At 46.0% G+C, this 25,718-nt stretch overlaps 1 pseudogene; it reads right to left on the minus strand.

Annotated features, from left to right (window-relative positions):
- Positions 1 to 271: 271 nt before the first annotated feature.
- The window catches only part of LOC100516814, a 30,643-nt pseudogene continuing 5,196 nt past the window's right edge, over positions 272 to 25,718 (minus strand).

Consider the following 25,718-nt stretch of genomic DNA (forward strand, 5'->3'; position numbering starts at 1 on the left):
TGGCCATGTCAATGTTATCTATCTTTTGTAAAATATATATATATATATATGTATATATTATATACATGTGTGTGACTGAGTCGCTTTGCTGTACACTAGAAATTGACAGGACACTGTAAATCAACTATAATGGAAAAATAAAAATCTTAAAATAGATTAAAAAATGAATGTTATCTTTTGTGAAGTGTCTGTTCAAGTCTTTTGCTCATTTAAAAAACTGGGGTTTTTTTTTTTGGTGCTTTTTAGGGCTGCACCCTTGGCATATGGAGGTTCCCAGGCTAGGGGTCAATCGGAGCTGTGGCTGCCGGCCTACACCACAGCCACAACAACGCAGGATCCTTAACCCACTGAGTGAGGCCAGGGATCGAATCTGCGACCTCATGGATACGAGTTGGGTTGTTACCTCTGAGCTACGATGGAAACTTCCCCTCCCCCCCTTTAATAGAACATTCCTAATTTTTTTTTTTTTTGTCTTTTTTTGGTCTTTTCTAGGGCCGATATGGAGTTCCCAGGCTGGGGGTCAAATCGGGGCTGTGGCTGCCGGCCTACACCACAGCCACAGCAACGTGGGATCCGAGCCACGTCTGCAACCTACACCATGGCTCGTGGCAACACTGGATCCTTAACCCAGAAGGAGGCCAGGGATCAAACCCATATCCTCATGGATACTAGTCAGGTTTGTTAACCGCTGAGCCATGAAGGGAACTCCTGGGTTGTCTTTTTCTAGATGATTTGTTCTGCATATTTAAAATTTTTGTAGGCAGTGTAAAATTGTACTCCAAAAAGCTTAGATCAATTTATAATCTTACTGAAATTTATAAAGATGATAGTTTTGCCACACATTCTCCAATGTTGGATATTAAACTTTTTTAATGGCAAGGGGCAAATGGTATTTCACTATTACTACATTTTTTTTTTGCTTTATCATTGTTTGTTTTCATTTTTGGCTACCCCGTGGCAAATGGAGTTCTCAGGCCAGTCACAGTTGCGACCTACACCACAGGTGTGGCAATGCCAGGTCCTTTAACCCACTGTGCCAGGCTGGGGATCGAACCTCTGTCCTTGGCACTGCAGAGATGCTGCTGATCCCATTGCGCCACAGCGGGAACTCCTACAACTTTGCTTTTATAAATTAGTGAGATTGCACGACTTTACATTTTGTTAGAGAAACTGGGATATTTCCATCTCCGATTTTTGTGGAATCATCGTCATTGTATCTTTTCTCCCCACAATGTACATGGAAGTCACTTGTTATTTTTCCAGGAAAACTACTTTCATCAAGTGTTAGCAAACACATACTTCACCATTTAAAAAAACCCTTTACAGCCACACCCACAGCATGTGGAAGTTCCCCGGCCAGGGAATGAGGCCGAGCCTCGGCTGTGACCTACGCTGTGGCTGTGGCCACCCCAGATCCTTTAACCCAAAGGGCCAGGCTGGGAATCAAACCTGGGCTGCTGCTGCAACTTGAGCCGCTGCAGTTGGGTTCTCAACCCACTGCACCATGCTGGGAACTCCATATTTCACCATTATTAATTCTGCTAATCTTTTTTTGCCTTGATAGATTCAAGCACTTTATTTTTTATTTCTTTTTAATGAGCTCAGCTTTTTATTATTGAATGTGTTATAGAAGTTTAGTCAAAAAGACCAAAGCCCGTATCATCATCAGACTCCTCAGATTCTTCTTTCTTCGCTTCTACTTTCTTCTCCTCAGCCGGGGCAGCAGTGGTGGCCGGGGCAGGATTTCCTGCTGGTGGAGTACCAGCTGCTGGGGGCAGGTCCACCAGCCCCCACACTGCAGATGAGGCTCCCCATGTTGACACTGGCCAGAGCTTTGCAGACAAGCCTGGCAGAAAGGCTCAGCATTTACACCTGCTGCTTTCATGAGAGCCTCGATCTCATCCTCCGTGACTGTCACCTCATCATCCTGCAGGCTGAGGGCAGAGGAGACGCAGGCGAGCCCCGGGGACGGAGGCCGCGGTGTGGATGAATGCTGGGTGGGGGCTGCTGGGCACGGTGCCAGTGGCCGGATGAAGTGAGGGCCTCACCCCAACGCGGCCTTAGCGTCCTCGGAAGGACCGAGCACCTTAGCAGCCGCCGAGGAAGGGTCTTTCACTTTTTCAAATAAATTTTATCGGCGTATAGCTGACTTAGAAAGTTGTGTGTGCTGTACTTTGTGTACAGCAAAGTAAATCAGCTATCCTCCAGCCAGTCCTTTTCCGATTCTTTCCCCATACAGGTCATCACTCAGGTCTGGGCAGAGGTCCCTGGGCGGTACCCTTGGCATCACGGTGTGTGCAATTTGTTTAAAACAGTGAGATGACTCATAGATACATACCAAAGTGTGTGTGTGTTTGATACCAGGTTAAGAAACAAATATTCCTGAATCTCAGGAGCTCCCGACGTGCTTCTTCCGAGGGAGCGCACATCCTGCCTTTTGTGCTAGCACGCTGTTTGAGTCGGGGGATGGAGAAAGTGCACGAAGAAATAAGGCAGCTTTCTTCCTGCTGTGGAGCCCTGAGAACTACGTCTAGTTGCTCATGACGGAGCAGGATAATGGGAGAAAAAAGAATATATACATGTATGTGTAACTGGGTCACCTTGCTGCACAGCAAAAAAAAAAAAAAAAAGAAAAATTGTATTGGGGAAATAACAAAGAATTTAAAAAAAGAAAGAAAGAAGGACATTTTCTGTCTCACTTGCCAGGCCGCTCTTGTTCGGAGAGGCTGTTCAGGGAACCCGACTCCTTACGTCTTTGTTTTGTGCTGTCACTACAGCATTTCACCACCTGGGTGGCTGAAGCTGTGTCGCTGGCGCCTCTGGGGACCAGCCAGCGGGGACGGGGAAAAAGTCTTAAGCCTTAGACCCAGACCCAGAAGCAGCCCGTCACTTCTTGTAGGCTTCAGAGGCAAGACCTCAGACACACACACGGAACCTCAGAAACGCAGGCCACCCGGACACCACATGCCCAGTTACAACTCGGTTCCCAGGGAGGGTGGGCTTTGGCTGACAGGACCCTTTGTGGTCTGACCACTTTGCTGTGTCCCCTGCAGCCAAAGAAAGTGGAAACGAGATGGAAAGAACGTGCCTCTCGGTGTAAGGAGACGCGGTGTCACCACGGTCCAGGCCAGGGTTTCCAGGAAAATGTAAACTAAACAGAGCTTCCAGGTCACAGCCTGGCTTCCGCTTCCCTGGCGTTTCCAGGAGCCCTTTCTGGGTAAGGTTTGTGGGAAATCATTTAGAAAAGAGCTCCCAGAGCAGGCCTGAGACGGCGCTCCTTGGAAAGCGCTGCTGGCAAGGCTGGCCCCGGGCTGGCCTCCGGAACCCGCACTTCAGGAGGGTGTCCACCACTCCCTAAGTGGTGACAGTGGCTCCTGTGCGTAAACTATTTGTGCAAACAATCTGGCTTGTGCTGAACACCAGCTTTCCTTCCGGGGCTCTGGAAGTTCGTATGTGCCAGGACAGAGGGTGTGCAAAGGAGAAGCCTGGGTCCTTAGCCTCTAATGAGTGGCCCTGGTTGACACACAGCACATGTGCTGTCGCGATCGGCGGCTGGGCGATGTCCTGTGGCACTCCCCCTGGAGGGCACTCGGCTCACCGCTGGTTTCCCTGGGCTGTGCCCGCCGCTGTTTTCTTTTGCTGATTCTGCTTGGTGTCCCTCTGCGGCGACGGACAGAGCCTTGAGTACGACTCTATGCCGAGTCCTCTGAGTCCTCCGAGGGAATCACCAAACCTGGGGGTGGTCTTGGGGAGCCTCACGCAGCAAGGTCGTGGAAACGCGCAGGGAAATACAGGGGTCGCCGCGGCTGGAGCACCTGGCTGGTCTACAGGCTGGGTCAGGCTCACGATGTCTCAGGAATGATGTCGAGATGAGTGGGATTCGCTGTATTTCCTGCTTCTTCGTTCATCCAGGCCGACCTCCGGCTCTCGGACAAGAGTATTTCTGTGGAGTGAAATGGGGGCTCTCAGTTCATTCGGGGGACGGGGATGGGAGGGCGGGCAGGCGGGAGCTTCCTGAGCACAGTCCAGGCGAGCTGAGCATGGATAAGAATCTGGGTTACGGTACCCAGCGCGCCCTGTGCTCAGGCAAAATGGTATCACAGTGGCAGTGGGCCTCCTGGGGACAGCTCCCATCTCCCGGCTCAACCGGCGGCCCGTTACACCTGATGCAGAACCAGTATCCCGGGACCTCTTTTCAGTATCTTCCTAGGGGTTCCCGTGTCTCGCGTCCAGCATTAGAGCTCCCATTTCCGGCACCGTTTGCCCTTCCAGGGTTTCTCTTTCGGTGGACGCGTCCTCTCACTGCTTCCTGAGAAAGGGCACGAGGAGGGTAAGTCGTTTTGAGACTTTGCATGCCCCGAGTGTCTATGTTCTGCTCTCATATTTGATTGATATTTTGCATGGCTTTAGTTACAGGCTGCAAGAAATACTTTCCTCGAATTTCAAAGTTTTTCTTGGCTGTTCACTTTCATTCAACTTTTTTTTTTTTTTTTTTTTTTGCTTTTTAGGGCCGCACCTGGGGCATGTGGAAGTTCCCAGGATAGGGGTCTAATTAGAGCTGTAGCCACCTGCCTACACCACAGCCATAGCCACGAGGGATCCGAGCCGAGTCTGCGACCCACACCACAGCTCAAGTAACGCCCGATCCTTAACCCAATGAGCGAGGCCAGGGATCGAACCCACATCCTCATGGATGCTAGTCAGGTTTGTTAACCATTGAGCCACGACAAGAACTCCTTTTCCAGTTCCTTGTTTGTTGATTTTGCTTACAGTGGTTTACCAAGAGGAAATTTTTTTTTCTTCTAACAAAGCAAACACTTATTTTCCCTGCAAAGCTGATTCAGGGACTGTATATAAAGGCAGGAGGGGCAGCTGAGCAGGGAGCTTCCAATGCAGCCTGGGCGGCTCAGCCGCAGGTGCAGGCGGGCCTGCAGGGCCTTCTGGCTTCTGTGATGTGAGTGCCGGACCGGACAGGAGAGGGGCAAAGGAGGCCATCGCGGTCTCCACTGTGGCCTCCCTCCCCTAAGTGCCAGTTAGCAAGGCCGGGACCCAGCCGGAGCGCCACTGCGTCTGAGTGTGGAGCCGTCAGATAGAGGGGTGCCGACGGAGAGGCCAACGGCCTGGGCTGAGTCAAGGCATTTCCTTATTTGTTTTTGTTGTTTTGCAGGAAGGTCCTGCAGGTCCCCTTCCCGGGCGGGGGAGGGACCAGAACGCCACAACAGCAGCAGCAGGGACTACAGTGTCCACTGCAACTGACCCTTGAAGAACACAGGTTCGAATGGCCCAGTCCACTTAGAGGCAGGTTTTTTCCGATAAAGACACACTGTGGTAAGACGCGATCGGGGCTGGCTGAGTCCAGGACGGAGGTCTGGGGAGCCGGGGGGCTGACTGCAGAGCAATACCGGATTTCTGCCCGTGCAGAGGGTCTGCACCCTTCACCCCGGCACTGTTTAAGCATCAACCATATTGAGGGGAAAAAACTTTTTCTTTTCATGGCACACCCAGGGCGTGTGGAAGTTCCTGCTAGGGGTCAAATCGGAGCTGCAGCTGCAGACCTACACCACAGCCACGGGCAACGTGGAGTCCGAGCCGCAGCTGTGACCTGAGCTGCAGCCTGTGGCAACACTGGGTCCTTAGCCCACCGAATGAGGCTAGGGATTGAACCCACATCCGCACGGACACTGTACTGGATTCTTAAACCAGCTGAGCCACAGCAGGAACTCTGAAAAACATTTTCTGTGGCAACATTTCTTCTATGGTTTGTAAGTCTTGCATCCTATTGAGAAGGATCTACATTCTGAGGCTATTAGAAATCTCTTCCTTCTTTTCAGCTGCCCCCGGGGCACATGGAAGTTCCTGGGCCAGGGATCGAAACCTGTGCCACAGCTTCAGGAACGCTGGATCCTAAAACACACATACTGCACCAGGGATCGAACCAGCGCCTCCGTAGAGATAAGCCAGAGCATGAACGGCGCCACAGCGGGAATGCTTCTCTTTCATATTTTTCATCTTTCAGCCGTTTGGGCATTTTCCTCCCAGACGGCTACCCAGTTGTCTCATCCATTAGCAAACACTGATCTTTTACTTACAGATTTAAAATATTTTTAAAAAACATAAAGTGTTTCTACTTATTTGGGTTTATTTCTGGAATTTTGTTCTGTTAATCTATTTATGCGCCTTACTACCTTCTTTTTATTTATTTACAATTTTTTTACAGCCGCACCTGTGGCATATGGAGGTTCCCAGGCTAGGGGTCAAATCAGAGCTGTAGCCACTGGCCTACACCACAGCCACGCCAGATCTGAGCCCCATCTGCAGCCTACACCACAGCTCACGGCAACGCAGGATCCTTAACCCACTGAGCGAGGCCAGGGATTGAACCTGTGTCCTCTCAGATGCTAGTCAGATTCATTAATCGCTGAGCCATGACTGGAACTCCTCCCACTTCTTTTTATGGCTTTTCTTTTTCTTTTCTTTTTTTGCATTTTCCACTTGAACTTTGAAATCATTTTTAGTTTCCAAATATAGTTTGGAATTTGATGGAGTCACATTAATTCATAGATTAGTTTAGGAAAAATTAATACTTTTATGTTGACTCTTTCTATTCTAGAACATATGCCTTTTACTTGTTTAGCTGTCTTTGGAGACCTGTAGCATTTTAAAGTTTTTACCGTAAAGATCTTGCAATTCATGTTAAGTATATTGCTAGGTGTTTTATCCATTCATAACTATTGTAAATAGAGTCTTTTATATATCTGCTAACTAGTGTGGCTTGTATATATGTTGATTTCTCTACAGTAATTCTGTATCTGGATACCTTACTGAAATTTTTTTTTTTAAGCTTTTTAGGGCTGCACCTGAGGCAAATGGAAATCACCAGGCTAGGGGTTCAGTCAGAGCTGCACCTGCCAGCCTACGCCACAGCCACAGCAACACCAGATCTGAGCTGCATCTTTGACCTACGCTGCAGCTTGTGGCAACACTGGATCCTTAACACACTAATCGAGGCCAGGGATCAAACCTGTGTCCTCCTGGATACTAGTCGGATTCTTAACCTCGGAGCCACAATGGGAACTCCTCATAGGGCTTTCAAAGGGGTCTGTTTCCCCCTAAAAATTTAGGAATTAGTTTGCAATTAAAAAAAAAGGAAAAACAGATATCTGGGGGAATGACTTGGGAAAACTGAATATAAGATATTAATAATAAAATAAAATTGATATAAATAATAAAAATGAACAAGAAAAAAGATTTCTTTGCCTATCAAAAAGATAATAAGCATTACATCATTAAATCAAGTTGAAAAATAAATACAGGTTTATTAGCTTTTGAGAATGTAGGTTATGGAAGCCATCTACATTTAATGACTTTTGTTTGAATATCACGTATTTGATAGCACACGCTGTTAACAGAAAGCTCGTATATATATTTTGTCTTTTGAGCATTTCCACATACTTAAGAGGTACGTATGTAATCCTCCAGTTTTTTCTTTTTCTTTTTTTTTTGTCCTTTTAGGGCCACACCTGTGGCATGTGGAGGTTCCCAGGCTAGGGGTCTAATTGGAGCTGTAGCCACCGGCCTACGCCAGAGCCACAGCCACGCCAGATCCAAGCTGAGTCTGTGACCTACACCACAGCTCACGGCAACGCTGGATCCTTAACCCACTGAGCGAGGTCAGGGATTGAACCCGCAACCTCATGGTTCCTAGTCAGATTCGTTTCCGCTGCGCCACGACGGGAACTCTGTAATACTCCAGTTTTAGAAACAAGAAAACAGATTCAGAGAGGTTACTCTCTACAGTGACCAGGTAAGCAATACAGTCCACAAACTTGGGGCTTTAAAAAGCCCCACATTTCAGAGTTCCTGTTGTGGCTCAGCAGTAATGAGTCAGACTATCCATGAGGATGCAGGTTTGAGTCCTGGGCTCGCTCAGTGGGTTAAGGATCCGAAGTTGCCATGAGGTGTGGTGTAGGTCACAGGTGAGGTTCAGATCCAGTGTTGCTGTGGCTGTGGTGCAGCCTGGCAGCTGTAGCTCCAATTTGACCCCTAGCCTGGGAACTTCCATATGCCGCAGGTGCAGCCCTAAAAAACCAACAAAAACTCCCCTACACATATGCATATGTTTTAGCTTTTCAGAAATGACATATTATGTATACCCCTCTGCAACTAACTAGTTTTTTGGGGGTTTTTTGCTTTTTTTTTCTTTCGGCTGCCCCACGGCATATGGAGCTCCAGGGTCAGGAATCAGATCCCAGCCACAGCCTCGACCTAAGCTGCAGCTGCAGCATTGCCGGATCCTTAACCCACTGCGCTGGGCTGGGATAGAACCTGCATCCCAGCGCTCCCAAGACTCTGCCAATCCCATTGCACCATAGTGGGAGCTCCGTTTTTCACTTAATATATTTTGGACATCTTTTCATGTCAGTACATATGGGTTTACATATTTATCTTTTAACAGATGCAATGTATGGCATTTCCATAATTTATCTAATTCCTTATTGACAGATATTTAGGTAATTTCTAACTATTAAAAACAGTGCTTCAGTGAAAACCCCAATACACATAAACCTGGTATATATGTGAGCAAATCCCTTGAATTGGAGTTGCTGAGTGAAATCATGTGACTACAGTAAACACTCTGACAGTGCCCGTCAAAATGCTCTCCAAATAAGAGCAAACTACATTCCTACCAAAGGTGAGTAAGAGGGCCTATTTCTTGGAGTTCCCCTGGTGGCTCAGTGGGTTGAGAACTTGACTAGTATCCATGAGGATTTGGACTTGATCCCTGGCCCCACTCCGTGGATGAGGGACCTGGCACTGCTGTGGCTGTGGTGTAGGACAGCGGCTGCAGCTCCAATTTAACCCCTGACTTGGGAACCTCCATATGCCGTAGGGGAATCCCTACAAGAGATGAAAAAAAAGTGCCTTTTTCATTTTTTTTTTTTGTTGTTGTTGTCTTTTTGCCTTTTCTAGGGCTGCTCCCTCGGCACATGGAGGTTCCCAGGCTAGGGGTCAAATCGGAGCTGTAGCCACCAGCCTATGCCAGAGCCACAGGAACACCAGATCCGAGCCGCGTCTGCAACCTACACCACAGCTCCCAGCAACGCCAGATCCTTAACCCACGGAGCAAGGCCAGGGATCGAACCCGCAACCTCATGGTTCCTAGTTGGATTCATTAACCACTGAGCCACAATGGGAACTCCAAAAAAAGTGCCAATTTCTTAATACTTTGTTAGTACAAAAGTATGAGGCAACACTATTATCAACTTCCTACTGATAATTTACATTTTCCAATCTGATAGTAAAAACTGTTTTAACTTGCATTTCTTTCATTATTAAAATTAAGCATCCTGCGTGGGAAGTTCGTTCTAGGCATGACAGGAAACTCAGAAATCACGAACAAAACGTCGATAAATGCAACTTTTGTGAACTGCTCATGTCCTTTGCCTGTTTTTCCTTTCTGATTGATTTAAATAAACATTTTTCTTTTTAGGGACATTATTCCTTGCCATATGTGTTACAAATGTTTTTTCCAAGTTTGTTGTCTTTTTAAATGGTGTTTTGTACCTTGCAAGATATAGAATAAAAATAGCCTCAGGCTTCGGAGTTTTGGGCTATGTTTAGAAATGCCTTCCCCATTTGAAGATTACCAACATAGTTACTGAAGGAGTTTTTTCCTTTTTATGGCCACACCTGCAGCAGATGGAAGCTCCTCGGCCAGGGATTGAATCTGAGCCACAGCTGTGGCAATTGGAATCCTTTAACCCACTCACTGTACTGGGCTGGGGATCAAACCGGCACCTCTGCAGTGCCCCAAGCTGCTGCAGTCGGATTTGTAACCCACTCCGCCATGGCAGGAACTCATCTTTTTGGACTCTCATGATCAATTTTTATACTTAAGTCTTTGATCCACCTGGAGCTTCTTTTGGATTGAGGAAGGAATTAGGAATTTTTATTATAAAAGGCCAGTTGGCTGTTCCAACACCTTTATTAAAACAATCCTATCTTTATATGTCTATTTTTACTGGGTCTCATTTGGTGCTCTACTGTATTCCATAGTTTTGTTTTTTTTTTTTTTAGGGTCTCACCCATAGCACACAGAAGTTCCCAGGCTGGGGGTTGAACTGGAGCTGTAGCTGCCGGCCTATGCCACAGCCATAGCAACTCCAGATCTGAGCCATGTCTGCAACCTACACCACAGCTCACAGCAATGCCAGATCCTTAACCCACGGGGCAAGGCCAGGGATGGAACCTCATTCCTCAGGGTTCATTACCACTGAGCCACGACAGGAATTCCTTCGATTAATGTTTTAATTAAGTTTTTATTTTTTGTTTTTCTTGCCCATGCCTGTGGCATGCAGGAATTCCAGGGCCAGGGATTGGACTTGGGCCATAGCTGTGACCAATCCAAAGCAGTGACAATGCTGGCTCCTTAACCTGGCGAGCCCCAAAGGAGCTCCCACAGAGGTTTTATGATGCGTGTTAATATTTGGAAGCAAGTTCTTCCCCAACAGTACCCTTTCAGAATTTTCCATCGTGAATCTTTTGTTTAGTTGTAGTTGATTGACACTGTCATTTATGGTGTACAGCAGAAGTGATTCAATTTTATCTATAATAGTTATACCTATATTTGTTTTCGTGTTCCTTCCTATGATGGTTTATTGTAAGATACCGAGTATAGTTACCTGGGCTACAGAGTAGGACCTTGTTGGCTTATCTATTTTATATATAGAAGTTTGTATCTGCTCATCCACACCCCTAATTTATTCCCCCCTCCCCCCCTTTTTTTTGTGCTTTTCAGGGCTGCACCCGTAGCATATGGAAGTTCCCAGGCAAGGGGTCGAATTCGAGCTGCAGCTGCTGGCTTATGCCACAGCCACAGCAACACTGGATCCCTGCCCACTGAGCGAGGGTTGAACCTGCAGCCTCACGGTTTCTAGTTGGATTCATTTCCGCTGCACCACGACGGGAACTCCCCCACATCCTTTTCCCTTTGGTAACATAAGTTAGTTTTCTATAGGAGTCTGTTTCTGCTTTGTAAATAAGTTCATTTGCGTCATATTTTAGATTCCACCTAAGTGATGTCATATTGTATTTGCCTTTCTCTTCCTGACTTAATATGAGACTCTCTAGGTCCATCCATGTTGCTGCAAGTGGCATTACTTCATTCTTTTTTATGGCTGAGTGGTATTCCATTATGTATATACCACATATTTATCCATTCATCTGTTGATGGACATTTAGGTTCCTTCCATGTCTTGGCTAACGTAAATAGTGCTGCTATGAACATTGGGGTGTGTGTGTCTTTTCTTTTTTTTTTTTTTAGGTTATTTATTTATTTATTTATTGTCTTTTTGCCATTTCTTGGGCCGCTCCCACAGCATATGGAGGTTCCCAGGCTAGGGTCCAATCGGAGCTGTAGCCACCAGCCTATGCCAGAGCCACAGCAACCCGGGATCCGAGCCGCGTCTGCGACCTACACCACAGCTCACAGCAATGCCGGATCTTTAACCCACTGAGCAAGGTCAGGGATCGAACCCGCAACCTCATGGTTCCTAGTCGGATTCGTTAACCACTGCGCCACCACGGGAACTCCGCGTGTGTCTTTTCAAGTTATAAATTTCTCCAGATAAATGCTCAAGAGTAGAATTGCTGGATCATAGGGAGACTCGTTTTATTTTTTTTAATAATGATTTTTATTTTTTCCATCATAGCTGGTTTACAGTGCTCTGTCAATTTTCTGCTGTCCAGAAAGGTGACCCAGCTACACATAGATGCATACATGCTTTTTTCTCACATTTTCATGCTCCATCATAAGTGACTAGATATAGTTCTCAGTGCTTTACAGCAGAGTCTCATTTGCTTTTTTTTTTTTTTTTAACTGAGTTTTTTAAGGAACCTCCGTACTGTTTTCCACAGTGGCTGCACCAATTTACATGTCCACCAGCAGTGCAGGAGGTTCCCTTTTCTCCACACCCTCTCCAGCACCTTTTAATGATGGGCATTCTGACCAGAGTGAGGTGATATCTCATTGGAGTTTTGATTCGTATTTCTCTACTAATTAGTGATGCCGAGCATCTTTTCATGTGCCTATTGGTCATCTGTATTTCTTCTTTGGAGAAACGTGTATTTAGGTCTTCTCCCTGTTTTTTCGAGTTTGTCAGTGGTTTTTTTTTGGGGGGGGGCACGCCAAAAGCACACTAAGTTCCCAGGCCAGGTGTCAAACCTGCACCACAGCAGCAACTTGAGCTGCTACAGTCACCATGCTGGAGCCTTAACCTACTGTGCTACGAGGGAACTCCTGAGGGTTTTTTGTTTTTTTTTTTTTTTTGATAATGAGTTGTATGAACCGTTGGTATATTTTGAAAATTAAGCACTTGTCAGTCACATTGTTTGCAAATATTTTCTCCCAGTCCATAGGTCGTCCTTTGGTAATGGTTTCCTTTGCTGTGAAAAAGACTGTAAGTTGGATTAGTTCCCATTTGCTTATTTTTGCTTTTATTTCTATTGCCTTGAGAGACTGACCTAAGAAAACACTGGTAAGATTTATGTCAGAGAATGTTTTGCTTATGTTTTCTTCCAAGAATTTTATGGTGTCATGTCTTATATTTAAGTCTTTAAGCTATTTTGAGTTTATTTTTTTTTTTGGTGTGAGGGCGTGTTCTAACTTCACGGATTTACGTGCAGCTGTCCAGCTTTCCCAAATCTCTTGTTGAAGAGACTGTCTTTCCTTCATGGTATATTCTTGCCTCCTTTGACTGTGGGTGTGTGGGTTTCTTTCTGGGCTCTCTATTCTGTTTCATTGATCCTCATGCCTGGTTTGTGCCAATACCATGCTGCAGTACTGTCTGAGGTCTGGGAGGGTTATTCCTCTAGCTTTGTTCTTTTTCCCCAGGATTGCTTTGGCAATTCTGCGTCTTTTATGGTTCCACACACAATTTTAGGATTATTCGTTCTGGTCCTGTGAAAAATAACGTGGGTAATTTGATAAGCATCACATTAAATGTGTAGACTGCTTTGGGTAATATGGCCATTTTAACCATCTTAATTCTTCTAATCCAAGAGCAAAGGATATCTTTCCATTCTTTAAATCATCTTCAGTTTCCTTTATCAATGTTTTATAGTTCTCAGCATGTAAATCTTTCATTTTCTTAGTCAGGTTTATTCCTAAGTATTTAAACTTTTTGATGTGGTCTTATTATTATATTATTATTTTTTGCTTTATAGGGCCGCACCTGTGGCATATGGAGCTTCCCAGGCTAGGGGTCTAATCAGAGCTACAGTTCCTGGCCTACACCACAGCCACGGCAACGCAGGATCTGAGCTGTGTCTGCGATTGATACCATGGCTCATGGCAACACCGGATCCTTAACCCACTGACCAAGGCCAGAGATCCAACCTGCTGCCTCACGGTAACTAGCATATTCATTTCCACTGAGCCACAACAGGAACTCCTGATGTGATTTTAAGAGGGTTTTTTTTTCTTTTTCCTTTTTGATATTTCATTGTTAGTGTAAAGAAATGAAACATTTCTGTATGTTAAACTTGTATCCTGCTACCTTGCAGAATTTTTTTTTTAATCAGTTCCGGTAGTTTTTTGTGTGGAGTCTTTAGAGTTGCCTATATATAGCATCATGTCATCTGCATATAAAAATTTTACCACTTCTCTCCCAATGTGGACACCTTTTAGTTTTTCTTGTCTGACTGCTATAGCCAGGACTTCCAATATTATGTTGAACAGAAGTGGTGAGAGTGGACATCCTTATCCTGCTCCAGAGTTAGTGGGAAGGCTTCCAGCTTTTCACCACTGAGTATTATGTTGGCTGCAGGTCTGTCATAAATAGCTTTTATTATGTTGAGATATGTTCCCTCTATACCCACTTTATTTATTTATTTATTTTTTGTCTTTTTGCCATTTCTTGGGCCGCTCCCGTGGCATATGGAGGTTCCCAGGCTAGGGGTTGAACCGGAGCTGTAGCCGTCGGCCTACGCCAGAGCCACAGCCACGCGGGATCCGAGCCGCGTCTGCAACCTACACCACAGCTCATGGCAACGCTGGATCCTTAACCCACTGAGTAAGGGCAGGGACCAAACCCGCAACCTCATGGTTCCTAGTCGGATTCGTTAACCTCTGAGCCACGACAGGAACGCCCTATACCCACTTTAGTAAAAGTTTTTATCATGAATGTTGTTGGATTTTACCAATGCTTTTTCCGTGTCTATTGAGTTGGTCATGCGGTTTTCATCTTTTGCTCATGTGGGGTATCTCCCTGCTTGTGCATGCTGAAACATCCCTGTGACGTTGGGATGAATCTCACCTGGTCGTGGCGTTTGATCTTTTCTATGTGTGGTTGGGTTTGCTAGTATTTTGTTGAGAATTTTTGCATCTATATTCATCAAAGATATTGTCTTGTAATTTTCTTTGTTTGGTATCAGGGTGATAGTGGCTTCACAGAATGATTCTGGGAATATTCCTTTCCCTTCAATCTTTTGGAAGAGTTTTACAAGGACTGCTTTTTTTTTTTTTTCACTTTTTTTTTTTGTGTGTGTGTGCGTGGTCTTTTTTTTGGTCTTTTCTAAGGCTGCACTCACAGCATATGGAGGTTCCCAGGCTAGAGGCTGAATTAGATTTGTAGCCGCTGGCTTACACCACAGCCACAGCAACACGGGATCCTTAACCCACTGAGTGAGGCCAGGGATCGAACCTGCAACCTCATGGTTCCTAGTCGGATTCGTTAACCACTGAGCCATAACAGGAACTTCTCCTTTTCACTTTTTAGGGCCGCACCTGCGGCATATGGAGATTCCCAGGCTTGGGGTTGAATTGGAGCTACAGCTGCTGGCCTACGCCGCAGCCACCACAATGTCAGATCCAAGCTGCGTCTGCGATTCACATCACAGCTCATGGCAAAGCCAAGCTTTAACCCACTGAGCGAGGCCAGGGATCGAACTTGTGACCTCATGGTTTCTAGTTGGATTTGTTTCCACTGCACCACAATGGAACTCCTTTATATTTGATATAATTCTCCAGTGAAGTTTTTTTTTTTTTTTAATTGCAGATTCCATTTTACTTCTAGTGATCAGTCTGTTAAAATGATCTATTTCTTTTTGGTTCAGTTTTGGTGAGATATCTATCTCTAGAACCTTGTACATCTCTTCTAGGTTGCCTAGTTTGTTGGCATATGATTGTTCACTGCACTTTTAAAAAAATTTCTGTGGTATCATTTGTTATTTTCCCTGTTTCATTTCATATTTTGTACATTTGCGTCCTCTCTCTTTTCTTCTTGGTGAGCCTGGCCAGAGGTTTGTTTTTTTTTTTTTTTTTTTTTTTTTTTTTTTTTTTTTTTTTTTTTTTTTTTTTTTTTTTTTTTTTTTTTTTTTTTTTTTTTTGTTGATTTTGCTTACCCTTTCAAAGAACCATCTCTTAGTTTTATTTGTTTTCCATAGTGATTCTTAAATATTTATTTTTCTAAACGAAATTTAGAAAAATTTAACAAATTCTAAAGAAAATTTTGATGATTTTGATTTGGATCACATTCAATTCAGACACTGATTCAGAAAGAACTGGCAATTTTACCTTCTGAGTCTTCTTACCCAAGAACAAGGTATTCTTACTGAATTATTTAATTTAGTTTTTTCAGAGAGTTTTATAGCATTCTTCAGGTAGGTTCTGGAAACTTTCTAAATATATTCAGAGACATTGTGCAGCTCAACCCCAAGGGGGCGCCATTCAAACTGTAGTCCATGATTAAAGGTCCCCACTGCCCAAGTGAGGAGTTCATTTCTTTTTTTTTTTGTCTTTTTGCTATTTCTTGGGCCGCTCCCGCGGCATATGGAGGTTCCCAGGCTAGGGGTTGAATGGAGCTGTAGCCGCCGGCCTACGCCAGAGCCACAGCCACGCGGGATCCGAGCGCGTCTGCAACCTACACCACAGCTCACGGCAATGCCGGATCGTTAACCCACTGAGCAAGGGCAGGGACCGAACCCGCAACCTCATGGTTCCTCGTCGGATTCGTTAACCACTGCACCACGACAGGAACTCCAGGAGTTCATTTTATACCTTATTTTGTTCTTGTGATTATTTCCTTTTGCCAGGTTTAAATTAGATACTATTTTGACATGAGAAAGTTACTGATGTTTGAATGTTCATTTTATAACCTGCTATACTTGCTGTTTCTTCAGTTTTTCAGTTGATCCTCTTAGGTTTTCCAACATGTAATCATAGATAACTAACGGCAATCGACTTTGAACTTTTACCTACTGCACTGGCGAACACTTCCAACACTCAATACCGGGATTATGAGTGGAACTCACGCCATGTCTGTGGACTTTAAGTCCAATGCGCTTTTTCACGTACACGTTCAATCCACTAAACGGTCCTGGGCACCCACCACCTATAAGGCACTGTTCTATACGAGAAAGACCTTAAAAAGAAAACATGTTCGGTGCCCCAGTTCACAATCTTTTCTTATCCTAATAAACAGATCCAGAGCCACAGTAAATACTTACGCAAATACCTGATCATCCTTATGCCACTCAAACCTCTCCATCAAATCCAACATGCTATCCTAGTAAATCAAGACGTGACCCCCAAGAGAGATTTCTCCTCATGGATGGGACAAGGTTTTGTTTTCTCTTAGTTTTGGGGAGGAGAGGGAAGAGCACTGAGCTGGGGCTGAGGCAGTGACTGAACACTAGGCATGCTAAACAGATTCTTACCTGAAAGCCCAATACATAAACAAGGGGCTGAACCCCCCCCCCCTTAAAATGCTAGAAAGGGAGCTGTCTGATGTGGTCCTGAAGCGGAGTTTAACCTCAGGGCTAAACTCGGAGCAAGGAAAGCATGAATGAGCATGTTTTCAAGCATGGGAGCTGCAATCGTGTGTAGCTAACCATCTGCTGAGATGAGACGGCCACGTAATAAATGCCAGAGCACTGCTGAGTATCAGCATAAAGTGCTGAAAGCTGGAGAATGTTTCTCAAAGGAGGTGAGTCATCCATCTGGCGAATCTAGACTGAGTACCTGCTGAAGGTCAGGACCCACTCCAGATGCAAAACGCTGAACGACGAAGGCAGGACCCTGTTCTCAAAGAGCTCGCAGTCTACTGGGGAGGTGGGTGACTTGAGCAACGCAGAAATACATTGGGATACACGAGGTGTGTATTATCAGAGACTGCGGCAAGGGCTACAGCGGAAACAACAATGCTGAGAAAATAACACGGTGCCATAATTTAGATTCGGGGTGTCTGGGAAGCCTCTGAGAAAGCAGGCTCTAAACTGAAACCTGAGGAGAGTCGGTCTGGGGACTTGGTTCTTGTTCAGAAGTCAAATGTTGCCTTCCAGTTTGAGAAAACTGGCCACCTCCGTGCCTGAAACCACAAGTGCTTGGTCTCCTGAGTTGTTTTCACAGAATGTCCCCTGAACCCAATTACTCAACTTTTAAATGTAAGTCTGTTTGGAAACTCTTACCTCCAATGGCATGGAAAACTTTCTCACCATTTTGAATACTTGAAGAGAAGCAAATAGAAAAGAGGCGGTGGTGTGCCTTTTTTTTTTTTTTTTTTTTTTTTGTCTTTTTGCCATTTCTTGGGCCGCTCCCGCGGCATATGGAGTTTCCCAGGCTAGGGGTCTAATCGGAGCTGTAGCTGCCAGTCTATGCCAGAGCCACAGCAACATGGGATCCGAGCCGCGTCTGCAACCTACACCACAGCTCACGGCAACGCCGGATCGTTAACCCACTGAGCAAGGCCAGGGATCGAACCCGCAACCTCATGGTTCCTAGTCGGATTCGTTAACCACTGCGCCACGACGGGAACTCCCTGGTGTGTCTTTTTAAATGGGGGAAAGCCATCGTTTTTCCCGGATTACTCTGATTTCATGTAATTTGGCACTTTATTTTAGATTGTTGATTGTACTTAAGTAATATTGTTAATTTTGCTTGTAAAAAGTATTTGTTAAAATCACACATGTATTCAGAAATGAAGCCTTTCCAAACCAAACTTAAAATAAACAAATAGGAGTTCCCCTCGTGGCGCAGTGGTTAACGAATCCGACTAGGAACCATGAGGTTGCGGGTTCGGTCCCTGCCCTTGCTCAGTGGGTTAAGGATCTGGCGTTGCCTTGAGCTGTGGTGTAGGTTGCAGGCGCGGCTCGGATCCTGCGTTGCTGTGGCTCTGGCGTAGGCCTGTGGCTGCAGCTCCGATTCGACCCCTAGCCTGGGAACCTCCATATGCCGCAGGAGCGGCCCAAAGAAATAGCAAAAAAAGATAAAACATCATGTCGCAACAGAAGAAAGGGTGGGGGAAAAAACTGTAACTGCAATGTATACATCTAAGGATGACCTGACCCCCTTGCTGTACAGTGGGAAAATAATAAAAAAAAAAAAAAAAAAAAAAAAAAGAATTATAATACTGCAAAAAAAAAAAAAAGATAAAACAAACAAACAAACAGACAAAAAACAAATAAATAAATGAACTGAAACCCAAGGGATGAACCAGGATGAACAGGCAGCATAAACGGGCAGGCCAAGAAGGGTGGTTTTCCAGTTAGGGTTCAAAGGATGATCGGCCTTCTTTCTCCACCCGCCCCCCCCCCCCCCCCCCCGCCCCGGGAAGAGAGGAGAAAGGGGATCCAGGTTATGCAAAGGCCTGAGAGCACAGGTGTGATAGGTAAGCGGAAGTAAAGGGGCCGCAGCTCAGTGAGGGAGCAGGTGGAAACAGCAGGAAAGAAAGAAAACATACACACAAACTCGAGTAAGGTGGAAAAGGAGGGCCGGAGAAGTCACCCAGCACGCGCTGGGCGTTCACGCTGGGCTGCACGCGGCGTGAGGGATTCTGCTCACTGTAAAGGTGCGACGACGGCCCCCTCCCGGCAAACTCAGCATCTAACCGCAGTGGTAACAGGAACCTCCTCCTCCAGAGACGAGCTTTCAGGAGTTCCCACTGTGGGGCAAGGGTTAAAAACTCAACCGCAGGGGTTCCCATCATGGCTCAGTGGTAACGAACCCAACTAGCATCCATGAGGATACGGGTTCAGTTCCTGGCCCCAGTTAGGGGGTTAAGGATCCAGCCTTGCCACGAGCTGTGGTGTAGGTGTGGCTTGGATCCTGTGTTGCTGTGGTGTAGGCTGGCAGCAGCAGCTTTGATTTGACCCCTAGCCTGGGAGCCTCCATATGCCACCTATGAGGCCCTAAAAAGAAAAAAAAAGGAAACAATTCAACTGCAGTGGCTCCGGTCACTTCGGAGGTGTGGGTTTGATCCCCAGCTTGGTGCAGTGGGTTAAAATGATTCAGCGTGTGCTGCAGCTGTGGCCTGGATTCAATCCCTGGCCCAGGAACTTCCATATGCCCCTATCGCTATTAAATAAATAAGTAAATAATGAATAAGTAAGATGATCTTTCAGAGAATACTCTCTACCCAGCCCTAGACCAGATCTTTTTACTTTATTATTTAGTGAGTTTTTGGCTGTGTCCATGGCACACGGCAGTGCAGGGATCCAATCCGTGTCAAGCAGCTGGGTCCCTAACCCCCTAGGCCACCAGGGAACTCCTAGACTAGACTTTTTAATGTCATCAACTGCATTTTTACTTTTCCAAACAGTAACTCCTAAAATGGATTTTTAAATTAACAAGTGCATCTTACTTCCCACCCCAGGCCCAAGGCTAGAAATCATTCAGCTTTACCAGCTGCTTCTCAACAGCCCAGTGCTGCGGATGAGGCTCTCTGGAGAGTAACTGAGCAGTTCTAAGCACGCAGAAGCAGCACGTTAATTGTTTCCTGACATGGAGCATACCAACTCTGACTATTGCCTTTTCTCGCCTTCCTGCTTAAGGTTCTCAGAAAAAGTTAGACATTGTTATAGAGGCTGTTAAGCTTTTTTTCGGTCTTTTTTTTTGGGGGGGGGCGCAAACCCATGGCATATGGAGGTTCCCAGACCAGATGCAAGCTGCATCTGCAACCTACAACACGGCTCACGGCAACACCGGATCCTTAACCCACTGAGTGAGGCCAGGGATCACACCTGTGTCCTCACGGATGCTCCTCAGATTCGTTCCCCCGAGCCAGGATGGGCACTCCCAGAGGCTATTAAGCTTTGCGAGTCCCTGTTCTAACCTCTAAAGAGAGAAAACTCATAATGTTTACTGAGCTGCTAGAATAGGCTGTCACTGAACCTGTAACTGGAGGAGCTTAACAATGAAAAACAAAGCTAGCACAAGCTATCGCCCCCAAAAGGATGTCCTAATTTCTGTGCAGTGCTGAGAAGAAGAAATAATTCGACGGGCTCTGTGTCTGCAAGTGACAGACAGAATATCACAGCCTTGTGACAAGTGATCTCATTTTCTTCCCATATTTTTTCCCTTCATTACTCTGGTTTGGAACCCAGAGTTCTGTTTTACCCCTAGAGTCTAAACAACTGAAACAGCACACACAGAGTTGTATTTATAGTAAGGGGTGGGCGACAGCTGTGATTATTTTGAGGTTGGGAGCAGAGAGACTGGGCTATAGGTAGAGATGCTCTGTTTTTATTTTTATTTTTTATTTGCTTTTTAGGACCGCACCCACAGCACACGGAGGTTCCCAGGCCAGGGGTCGAATCAGAGTTGTAGCTGCCAGCCTACACCACAGCCACACAGGATCCGAGCCGCATCGGCAACCTATACCACAGCTCACAGCAACGCCAGATCCACGAGTTCCCGTTGTGGCGCAGTGGTTAACGAATCTGACTAGGAGCCATGAGGTTGCGGGATCGATCCCTGGCCTTGCTCACTGGGTTAAGGATCCAGTGTTGCTGTGAGCTGTGGTGGAGGTCGAAGATGCGGCTCGGATCCCGTGTTGCTGTGGCTCTGGTGTAGGCTGGTGGCTATGGCTCCGATTCGACCCCTAGCCTGGGAACCTCCATATGCCGCAAGAGCAACCCTAGAAAAAGGCAAAAAGACACACACACACACAAAAATGAAGGCCTGGAGTTCCCGTCGTGGCGCAGTGGTTAACGAATCCGACTAGGAACCATGAGGTTGCGGGTTCGGTCCCTGCCCTTGCTCAGTGGGTTAAAGATCCGGCGTTGCCGTGAGCTGTGGTGTAGGTTGCAGACGCGGCTCGGATCCCGCGTTGCGTTGCTGTGGCTCTGGCGTAGGCCGGTGGCTACAGCTCTGATTCAACCCCTAGCCTGGGAACCTCCATATGCCGCGGGAGCGGCCCAAGAAATAGCAACAACAACAACAACAAAAAAGACAAAAGACAAAAGACAAAAAAAAAAAAAAAAAAAAAAGAAGGCCTAAGTTGGAAACTGAGGGAGTTCTTTTTTTTTTTGGCTGCACTCACAGCACATGGAAGTTTCTGGGCCAGGGACCGATCCTGTGCCACAGCAGCAAACATAATGCTTAATCCACTAGGCCACCAGGGCACGATTCTCAGTAATTCTTCCCACCCCCCCCCAGACCAAAAAAACACCCAACAGTTCAGTTTATTAGCTAAGTCCAAACAACCTAATATGTAAATATTTAGTCCTAATAACTTAGTAGCTGTTTGAAAAATAAACTGGTCCTGGGCATATCTCTGGACAAAACTTTCATTCAAAAGATACACGCACCCCTATGTTCATAGCAGCACTATTCACAATAGCCAAGACTTGGAAATAACCCAAATGTCCATCAAAAGATGAATGGATTAAAAAGACATGGTGCATGTATACGATGGAATACTACTCAGCCATAAAAAGGGACAAAATAGGGAGTTCTCGTTGTGGCTCAGGGATCCAACCAGACTAGGATCCATGAAGATGCAGATTTGATCCCTGGCCTTGCTCAGTGGGTTAAGGATCGATCCGATGTTATAGGGATCTGAGCTGTGGTACAGGTCACAGACAAAGCTGGGATCTGGTGTTGGTGTGGCTGTGGCATAGACTGGCAGCTGGAGCGCTGATTCAACCCCTTGCCTGGGAACTTCCATATGCCGCAGGTGTGGCCCTAAAAAGCAAAAAAAAAAAAAAAAAAAACCCCAAAAAACAGAACAAAACAAAAAAACCCACGCCCCCAAACCAGGACAAAATAATGCCATTTGCAGCAACATGGATAAAGCTAGAGATTCTCATACTAAGCAAAGTCAGAAAGAGAAAGACAAATACCATGTGATATTACTTACAGGTGGAATCTAAAATAGAGCACAAATATTCCTATCTACAAACCAGAAACAGGTCACAGAAATGGAGGCAAGACTTGTGCTTGCCAGGGGAGAGGGCGTTTGGAGTGGGTAGATGCAAATGGTTGCATTTGGGATGGATGGATAATGGGGTCCTACTGTACAGCACAGGGTACTGTGTACAGCCTCTGGTTAGAACGATGGAAGATAGTGTGGAAAAAAAAGTGTGTCTGTGTGTGAGTGTATGTACATGGACGGCTGGGTGGCTTCGCTGTCGGCAGAAACTGAAGGAGCACTGTAAATCAACTATAGTACAGAATTAAGAAAAACTGGGCATTGTTTAGTTTGCTCTAGTTTTTTGTTTTTGTTTTTTGCTTTTTAGGTCCACACCTGCGGCAATATGGAGGTTCCCAGGCTAGGGATCCAATTGGAGCTGGCTGCCGGCCTACACCACAGCCACACAGGATCTGAGCCATGTCTGCAACCTACACCATAGCTCACGGCAACACCAGATCCTTAACCCACTGATCGAGGCCAGGGATCGAACCCACAACCTCATGGTTCCTAGACGGATTTGCTTCCGCTGCGCCTCAATGAAAACTCCTCTAGTTTTGATTTAATAGCCCATACAAGTCACCCAATTAAAGTGTGTAAAAATCACCCAAGTTCCCCTATGGTGCAGCGGGTTAAGGATACCTACGGCATTGCCACAGCTGTGGCGCAGGTTGCAACTAAGGCTTGGGTTTGATTCCTGGCCTGGGAACTTCCACCTGCCGTGGGTGTGGACAAAAAAAAAAAAAAAGTGTACAATGGAGTTTCTGCTGTGGCGCAGTAGGTTAAGAATCTGACTGGTGCGGCTTGGGTTGCTGTGGAGACTCAGGGTTGATCCCTGGCCCTGCTCAGTGGGTCGAAGGATCCACTGTGACCTACACAGGCCACAGCTGCAGGTATGGAGGTCACGGCTGTAGGATGGATTCAATCCCTGGCCAGGGAACTGCCATATTCCAGGGATGCGGCGATTTAAAAAAAAAAAAAAGTGTATAAAAATCAGTGGTTTGTAGTATATTCAGAATTGTGCAACTCTCACCACAGACTTGAGAGCACCTCCGCCACCTTAAAAAGAAACGTGGTACCCACGAGCGGTCCCCCTCATTCCCCCTCGCCCTATCTCTAGGCAGCCCATAACCTATTTCCTGTCTCTGTAGAGTCGCCTGTGCCTGACATTTTGTATAAACGCAATCAGATGACATGTGGCCGTCTGCGTCAGCCTTCTTCTACTCGGCACGTTTTCAAGCTTCATCCGGGTCGTGGCACATGCATCATTCCCCTCATGGCTGCTACCACCTGACTGGGGATAAGATGACATTTGGTTTATCCATTGGTCAGTTAATGGACCTCTGGTTTGTTTCTCCTTTTTGGCTACTGCGACTAATGCTGCTGTGAATACGCGTGCATATGTTTTCACGTCTCTTGGGTGTATGTCTAAGAGTGGAACTGCTAGGTCACGTGGCAACTACTTCAACATCTGAGGATCACCTGACTGTTTCCCAAGCGGCTGCCCTGTTTTACACTCCCACCAGCAGGACATGAGAGTCTGAATGTCTGCACATACTTACCGCTTGGTACTACCTGTCTTTTTTTCTTCCCCCTTGTCTTTTTTAGGGCTGCACTCAAGGCACATGGAGGTTCCCTGGCTAGGGGCCCAATTGCAACTGCAGCCGCCGGGGCCGCCAGCCTACACCACAGCAGCCACAGCAACGTGGGATCCGAGCCGAATCTACGACCTACACCACAGCTCATGGCAACGCTGAACCTTAACCCACTGAGGGAGGCCAGGGATCGAACCCGAGCCCTCGTGGATGCGAATCGGCTTCATTAACCACTGCGCCATGACGGGAACTCCCTGTCTTTCTGATTACAGCCATCCGAGCGGGTGTGGGGTGGAATCTCCGTTTGGTTTTGACCTGCGTTTCTCTGACGGCAGCGCAAAACATCTTTTCATGTGCGTACCGGCCCTTCGTGTACCTTCTTGGAGAAACATCTACTCAAGGCCTTTGTCCATTTTTCAAATTTTCTTTCTTTTCTTTTTGTCTTTCTAGGGGTGCACCCGTGGCATACGGAAGCCCCCAAGCTAGGTGCTGAATTGGAGCTGCAGTTGCCAGCCTATGCCACAGCCACAGCCACGCTAGATCTGAGCTGTGCCCATGACCTACACCGCAGGTCAAAGCAACATGGGATCCTTAACCCACTGAGTGAGACCAGGGACCAAACCCGCATCCTCAGGGACACTCTGTCAAGTTCTTAACCTGCTGAGCCACAACAGGAACTCCAAACACTTTCTATCTTATTTCTTTTTTGGCTGCCCCACAGCATATGAAGTTCCCAGGCCAGGGATCAGATCTGAGCTGCAGCTGCATAGCTGCGGCAACACCAGAACTTAACCACCTGCACTGGGGATCAAACCTGCAACCCAGGGCTCCAGAGATGCCACCGAGCTCACTGCGCCACACTGGGAACTCGACCCTTTGTCCGTTTTAAAACTAGATTGTTTTTTGCGTTGGAGGAGTTGTTTACATACTCTACACACGAGTCTTTATCAGATACCTGATTCGCAAATATTTTCCCCCATCCTGTGGGTTGTGTTTTTGTAGTTTTGAGTTAAAAAAAAAAAGCTCTGAATTTTAAAAATTACAGGTTTGCTTCATTTGAATTGCTATTCTTCCCCTTCTAGTAATGGATAGTTTAAAAACGAGTATATTTTGGGAGATCCCTGCTGGTGCAGTGGCTTAAGGATCTTGTATTGCCGATGCTGTGGCACAGGTTGCAGCTTGGCGTGGGCTTCATCCTTGGCCTGGGAACTTCCACCTGCTGCAAACACAGACAAAAACCAAAAAACAGTATATTTCATTACTTTACTCCAAGATGTTTCTTTGGAGACCTGAATTCAAATTTTGTTTCTGCTAATACCTAGCTCAAGGGTAGTAACTTGGACAAGTCATTTCATTACTCTTTTCTCACTTGCAGGAAGGGGTTAAGGGTGCCTGCTGTACGGGGTTGTGCGTGTGTGAAGACCAGAGGTTGTACAAGCACCAAGCATGATGCCAACACAGTGGGCGCTCCCAGAATGAGCTATGGTTGAAAACCCTAAAAGACCTCTTTAAAAGACACTTTTACTTGAAGGCGTGTGTGCAATGTTAAGTACTGCGTCTACTTAATAATGGTTATTTAAGAAAGAATAACATGGTTTATACAAGATCAATTTGTACATATCCTAATTTAGCAATCCCGACGGTGTGTCAGTTTAATCATTCTGCAAATCTGAAGCAGAAAGCTGGAGTGCTGTATTAAGGACACAGCATTATGTAATATTTTCCAAATTTGTTTTCAGGTTCCACCGTGGTCTTATGAAGAAGTACCAAGTGATAACGTAATAATAGAATAAATTCACCCAACAAGATAAACCTGAGAGCTTGGTTACTTTACATGACATCAGCACAGAATTCAAACGTGATTCCTAAAAACACCTGTCTAAGCCCATGTCTTTCCCTCTTCTTTTTTTTTTTTTTTTTTTTTTTGTCTTTTTAG

The sequence above is a fragment of the Sus scrofa genome, unplaced genomic scaffold, assembly GCF_000003025.6.
Source record: "Sus scrofa isolate TJ Tabasco breed Duroc unplaced genomic scaffold, Sscrofa11.1 Contig1914, whole genome shotgun sequence".
Lineage (NCBI taxonomy): Eukaryota > Metazoa > Chordata > Mammalia > Artiodactyla > Suidae > Sus > Sus scrofa.